The sequence below is a fragment of the Danio rerio genome, chromosome 13, assembly GCF_052040795.2.
Source record: "Danio rerio strain M-AB ecotype USA chromosome 13, GRCz13ab, whole genome shotgun sequence".
Lineage (NCBI taxonomy): Eukaryota > Metazoa > Chordata > Actinopteri > Cypriniformes > Danionidae > Danio > Danio rerio.
In genome coordinates, this window is record NC_141033.1 from 49,067,501 (window position 1) to 49,075,000 (window position 7,500).

At 35.9% G+C, this 7,500-nt stretch overlaps 1 protein-coding gene across 15 annotated transcripts in view; it reads right to left on the minus strand.

Annotated features, from left to right (window-relative positions):
- fgfr2 (fibroblast growth factor receptor 2) overlaps positions 1-7,500 on the minus strand; it is a 127,079-nt gene that overhangs the window by 36,245 nt on the left and 83,334 nt on the right.

Here is a 7,500-nt window from a genome sequence, read left to right on the forward strand (position 1 = left end):
TTTCCTCCAACATATTTTGATGTTGAAAAGTTTGACAAAATTACTTTTATTTACATTTTTAATAGTACAAAAGTACAAAAACTGGTAATAAACTCACAGATTCTTCACAAACGTAATCATTTACATATTATTTCACTTTAACTGACACTTGCACCAGTTTTGCACCTGAAACTTTCTTACAATCGCTAAATATATCTTACAAAAAAAAACTGCACATATAAGTGAGGTTCACACAGGTGAGTGGGCTTGACAAACCACCTGTAGAAACACTCTTCTCTTTATAAAAAAAAAACAAACGCTTTGAGCTTTGATTGTTTAATTAGCACTTGTTGTGCATATTGCCTCTTTTTGTTGAATCGCTGAATGCCTCCGCAACAGTAAGTCACTTTAAGAAAACTGGACTGACACTGTTTCAATTTCAGTTTACTAGAATGTCTATGTTAAGCTGCTTTTATACAATCTACATTGTAAAAGTGCAAACAAACAAGGGATGAACTGAATTGAACTTGGACAAAAATGTAAATGTAACATATCGATTCTTATTAAAACTACTAAAAAGTCAATAAAAGTCTGCACCGCTGAATTTTTCAACATCAAAAGTAAAAAATGGCAAAGATCAAATAAAGTGGGGGAACTAAGTATTAAACACGTCACCATTTTCCTCAGAAAACATGTTTCTGAAGGAGCCGTTGACGTGAATTTTTCCCTGGATGTCAGTAACAACCAAAAGAAATCCATATATGCAGAGAAAACGAATCTAATTAGTTTTGCAAAATAAAATGAAATGACACAGGGAAAAGTATTGAACACATGAAGAAAGGGAGGCATAGAAAGGCAGTGAAAGCTCAGACAGCAGCTGAATCTTTCAGTATTCATCTACCCTCTGCCCTTCCTCAGTGTAATTGAATATCATCTATTAGTGATGGTGAAATGAAGCTTTCTGAACTAGTGAACCGCTCGACTTAATTGTGTCGGAAAAAGGTTCGTTACTCAAAGCTTTCCAAGTCAGAGCTCGATGAGGACCTCTGTTGGTTAAAGTGTGGGAAAGCACTAAGTTGCAAAAATGTCACACAAGTGACCAGTTTATTCATGTAATAATATAACAATAGTAATATAAACAAATTACTCAATTACTGTAGTTTATTACAGGTAAGTTATGTTACATTTCACCACCGACGACTGTAGTGAAATCGAAAGCTTTTACAATTATCGTTTTATTTCAACTGAACCTTTTACACACCGCCTCGTTCCAAGCAGGGATCAAACTGGCGATTCCTGCATGTAAGACAAATGCTCTAACGAGGAGGCTATGAGAGTGTGACTTTCGGGGTCACAAGCGCCAATTGGCCTCCGTTACACACTACACTACAATATGCAGTGGCCTTCCTTAAAAGCAGTTATAAATAATACACTAATACACTTTAGTATGGTTCAAAACCTTTTTTTCTATAAATTAATATTGCATTTTAGTTCAATTACTGGTGCGTGGGACCAGTGCAGTGCTTTGAAACAGTAGAAATGTATGTAATCGATGCCTAATCTCTCGTAATATACTTTACTAATCCACAAGGGGGTGTTTAAAACTTTGAATCAAAATTTGAAGCAGTCACGTGGGTATAAGCGAAAAGAAGCTTCGGACGTCAATGATCACGTGATGTTGGTAAAACGAATCAAGCTCCGGTACACTGCTTCACTGCGAGATGTATCTTTTTTTGATACATGCTTTGAAGCCTTGGTGCACAACGTCACATCACTAACATCTACATTATCAGGAGGATGAAGGTGAAACCAGGGTGGACATTTCAGCAAGACAATAATGGACAACACAGCCAAGGAAACTCTTAAATGCTTTCAGAAAAAGAAAATCAAGCTGTAGAACGGCCCAGCCAATCACCTGACTTGAATCCAATTGAAAATACAAAATAAAGTTCAGAGTTAAAGATGAGACCCACAGAACTATCAGGATTTCTGTTGAAGTCTGTGAAAAACTCACACCTGAGCAATGCATGCCACTTCATTCCCCATAAGAGAGACATCTTTAAGATGTTTGTATGAAGTATTAAATCTGGTTCAATTCCATGTCAAAAGCTCCTTTAGAAATGAAGAGTTCTGATGCAAAAACCTCTAAAAGCTGTTTGAAATTCCCTTTATAAATGAGCATTTTTATAAAACTTCAGTGTGTAGGTTCAGTCATTTCAAGTTTGTGGCAAAGAATACACTCTTTTAAAGGTCTTTAAAATGAAATAGCTCAACATAAACACGGGAGTCTGAGAAAAATGCTCATTTTCCATGGAAATTTCAGACGGCACCAAGAGGTTTTTGCATCTGAACTCCACAAATATTATTCCCAGGAAAAAAAAACATGACATGTCCAATACAGAAAAAAACATGTGCATCATGAAATATGTAACATTTTAATTACCTTATATTATTTATCATGTATGTTTATAGATTTGTTTACGTCAAACGCAAGCATTAGCATCACCTCAGCATCTCTATCCGAGATGTGTGTGCATGTGTTGTGTTGTGTTTACTTTACTCGTAGGTGTTAAGTGGATGCCCTTTGGTTTCCTCTGCAAAGCTTACATTAGACATTAGCGAGTGGGACAGATGAATGTCTGGCGGGGAGATCTAGAGTTACGCTCCTCTGGGGTGACCAACAATATGCCTTCAGGGATTTGAAGACTTTCTTGGAGTATGTGTGTGTGTGAGAGAGAGAGGGATGGATAGCAGGGTTAACGCTTGACTAGTGTGCTCTGGTCAAGTGCGGTGGAGATTACAGCATGTATACACAGAGGCTTGTAAGTCATCCAGCAGTCACGAGACTCACACCTTCTTAAAGTGATAAAGAGTGTGTGTGTTTTTCTGTGCATGTTCCTAAATTAACTAGTTTTGTGCAACCAGTAGAATGAAAATCTGCTTTAAAAGTAATAATCTAACGTGTGCACATTTGTCACTTGAAAAGACAGTAAACCAGTTGCTTTTTAAGCGATTAGTTGACTGTACTTAAAAAAGTAAATACACCCATTGCTTTTGAAGAGATTAGTCGACTACTTAAAAAGTCAGTAAACCAGTTGCTTTTAAAGCAATTAATGGAGTTTACTTTTTAAAAAGTGAGTAAACCTGATGTTTTTAAAGCAATTGGTTGACTTTACTCGCGAAAAGTGAGTAAACCAGTTGTTTTTAAAGTGATTAGTTGACTTTTACTACAAAACTTTTGTAAAGAATTTGCTTTTAAAGAGGATTGTCAACTGTACTCAGAAGTAAGTCAGTTGCTTTTAAAGCGATTAGTTAACTTTTACTCCAAAATGTTGGTAAACAAGTTGCTTTAAAAGTGATTAGTTGACTTTACTCAAGAAAAGTGAGTTAACTGGTTGTTTTTAAAGTGATTAGTCGACTTTTACTCCAAAAAGTTAGTTAAAAAGTTGCTTTTAAAGCGATTAACTGACTGTACTTGATAAAAGTGAGTAAACGAGTTGTTTTTAAAGTGATTAGTCGACTTTACTCAAGAAAAGTGAGTAAACCTGTTGCTTTTATAACAATTAGTTGACTTTACTTAATAAAAGTGAGTAAACCAGTTGCTGTTAAAGTGAGTAGTTGACTTTTACTCCAAAAAGTTAGTAAACAAGTTGCTTTTAAAGAGATTAGTTGACTTTACTCAAGAAAAGTGCGTCAACTGGTTGTTTTTAAAGTGATTAGTCGACTTTTACTCCAAAATGTAAGTAAATAATTTGCTTATAAAGCGATTAGTTGACTTTACTCAAGTAAAGTAAGTAAACCTGTTGTTGTTTTTAAAGCGATTAGTTGACTTTTACTCCAAAAGGTTATTAAATAAGTAGCTTATAAAGCGATTAGTTGACTTTACTCAAGAAAAGTAAGTAAACCTGTTGCTTATAAAGCGATTAGTTGACTTTACTCAAGAAAAGTGAGTAAATCAGTTGCATTTAAAGCAGGGGTGTCCAAACTCGGTCCTGGAGTGCCAGTGTGCTGCACATTTTAGTTCCAACCCCAATTAAATACACCTGAACCAGCTAAGCAAGCTCATTCTATGTATGATAGAAACTTTCAGGGAGGTGTGTTGAAGGAAGCTTGAGCTAAACTATGCAGGACACCAAGTTTGCACACCAATGTTTTAAAGCGATTAGTTGACTTTACAAAAAAAAGTGAGTAAACAGTTGCTTTTTGATCGATTAGTCATCTGCACTCGAAAAAGTGAGTAAACCAGTTGCTTTTTAAAGCGATTAAACAAATTTATTCAAATAATTAGTAAACCAGTTGCTTTTAAAGTAATTAGTCGAATTTACTTAATAAAAAGTGATTAAACCAGTTGCTTTTAAAGTAATTAGTCGAATTTACTTAATAAAAAGTGATTAAACCAGTTGCTTTTAAAGCAATTAGTTGACTTTACTCAAGAAAATTAGAAAACCAGTTGCTTTTAAAGCGATTAGTCGACTTTACTTAATAAAAAGTGATTAAACCAGTTGCTTTTAAAGCGATTAGTCGACTTTACTTAATAAAAAGTGATTAAACCAGTTGCTTTTAAAGCGATTAGTCGACTTTACTTAATAAAAAGTGATTAAACCAGTTGCTTTTAAAGCAATTAGTTGACTTTACTCAAGAAAATTAGAAAACCAGTTGCTTTTAAAGCGATTAGTCGACTTTACTTAATAAAAAGTGATTAAACCAGTTGCTTTTAAAGCGATTAGTTGACTTTACTCAATCTATTAGTAATCCAGTTGCTTTTAAAGTGATTAGTCGACTTTACTTAATAAAAAGTGATTAAACCAGTTGCTTTTAAAGCGATTAGTTGACTTTACTCAATCTATTAGTAAACCAGTTGCTTTTAAAGTGATTAGTCGACTTTACTTAATAAAAATTGATTAAACCAGTTGCTTTTAAAGCAATTAGATGACTTTACTCAAGAAAATTAGAAAACCAGTTGCTTTTAAAGCGATTAGTCGACTTTACTTAATAAAAAGTGATTAAACCAGTTGTTTTTAAAGCGATTAGTCGACTTTACTCAATCAATTAGTAAACCAGTTGCTTTTAAAGTGATTAATCGACTTTACTTAATAAAAAGTGATTAAACCAGTTGCTTTTAAAGCAATTAGATGACTTTACTTAAAAAAAAGTAAACTAGCTGCTTTTAAAGCAATTAGATGACTACTGAATAAAAAGTGATTAATCCAGTTGCTTTTAAAGCGATTAGACACCTTTACTCTTAAAGGTGAGTAAACCTGTTTTTAAAGTGATTAGTTGGCTATTTAAAAAAGTGAGTAACCCTGTTGCCTTAAAATAAGTAAGCAAGTAAATTACGTGCATAATTATAGAAATTGAGTTCAGTTAATTAAAAATTTACTCGTTTTTTAAGTAACTTATTCTTTTTACAGTGCAGAAAGAAATTTATAAACTATACGCTTAATAAAATATAGATGAATATAATTTTGTTATAAATTGCATAGAATAGTACATATAATGTCAAATTAAATAGATTCATTAAAAATTTAAATAGAAAAATTGTTTGTAAATAACTGCATTCATACACCATTAACACACATATTCAGTAAATTTGTTTAATAATTAGCTATAGATCATAAACAAACATACTCTAACTCATTAAACCTCACACACACACAGCGACCGTGCCGTTGGCCCTTTGGCCCTGCAGTGGCCCTCAGTCAGCCTGTGATTGGCAGTTGTGTCTCAGTCTCGGCCCCATCCAGCACTGGGCTATATAAACACTGACACCCGCACCGAGGCCCGGGGCCGATCTGTGGCTGTGAAAACACAATCCCCCTCTGTGCCGGACGCTCAATGACGGCCTCTGTCTTCTCAGCCCACCACAGATAATCAATGTTATGTTTATACTCCACACAGACGCTAACGCTAACATTCCTCAGACTTCTGATGGCATGAGCCCTGAGGCACATCATGCCGAGATGAAGACAGCAAGCGCGCACACACACAGCTTTGTTCTATTAGGACATAATAAAAATAAACAGTTTGACTAATACCAACAGCAGTCATAGACTGATTTATGAAAATTAGATTAAAGTTTTAAACAGATCTATATAGAAACACACAAAAATATATAAATATTGATTAGAAAAATCGACTAATCAGCTTTCATCATAGAACTGATTGAAATTGTTGGAAATGATGCTGGAAAAACATTATTCTTATGTATAAAATCATAATAATTACAACTCACGGCTTTTTAAAGGGGTAAAGTTATTTTTGTTGTTGGTAATTACAACAAAATAAAAACAAAAATCCAACAGATCTTTTCATGGATTCTACTCTACATGCCTTAGCTTGTCCGCCCAAAAGCAATAATTCCTTTAATGGGTGGAAACTTCCATCCCTTAAACTCTACAACAACCTGGGGTGCATTTCTGAAAACCATTGTTCGTCAACTAAGATCGCAAGTTCCGTCGTTACAAACATGGTTCATTGATTTGGTAATTCCCAAATTCATTGTTAAAATAAACATTCTCAAACTGCATCGCAAACTTGTACGTTTGCAACTCCACTGCTGTAGTTAGAAGAATAGTTCGCTGGCAACTCCACCTCTAGTGCTGTAGTTAGAAGAATAGCTCCCAGTTATCCCCTCTAAAAGCCTGGTTTATACTTGACACGTCCTCTAGTTTGCTTGAGTGTGCACGGTAAATGTGACGTCATGTTTGCGGAGGTTCGCTTTGGGTGCGCGCGACATGATTTCAGCCGTCTGAGCACGTGATTTTTTTATTAAACTCAAGCGAACAGTGTGCGCGTCGCCGCGTTTGATTTGGGTTGAATATGAACCACTTTGAATAGATTTTGTCTGAAACAATATCGCCTGTACAACTGTCAGACATCTTTACAGGGTTCTTATGCTGCGTTCACACCAGACGTGGAACGCGCGGATAAATCATGCTATTCGTGCGTAAATAGCCGTGTGAACATTTGAGTTTACTTGCTTCATTCGCACGTCAAACCCTGTTTCATTCCACGTCAAATCCGCTTCATTCGCGTGTCAAATTCACTTCAGAACAGACGCGGATTCGCGTGATGGGCGGGGCTTCTGTCTGCCCGGTGACTGCAGCTTCGATGCTTAATGGCTAACATGGATTTTATGAAGAAAATAACAGTGCTTATGTATTTTATGAAGGCTGAAAAACAGCGTTGATACATTTAGGACCGTGTCTGAGTCCACTACATCCTTTCAGAGGTGCATCCAGCTGTGTGAGCTCATAAACTCCTCCAGAAACTGAACCTGGATGACGGAAACTTTCAGCGGTGCTTCTGACTGAGCCAAGCCCAGTTTGATGACTTGTTGTCGGTGTCGCCTGGAGAATTTCCCCCAGGACACCATCAACAGGTTCTACGTCACAATCACGCCCCCACAAGAACAAGCTTCTGATTGGTTAACGCGGCGCGAATGTCCGCTGAAGTTCAGACTTTCGAACTCGAGAAATTCGCGTGAAATGCACGTTAAGCGCGTCAAACTGCGCCATTCAT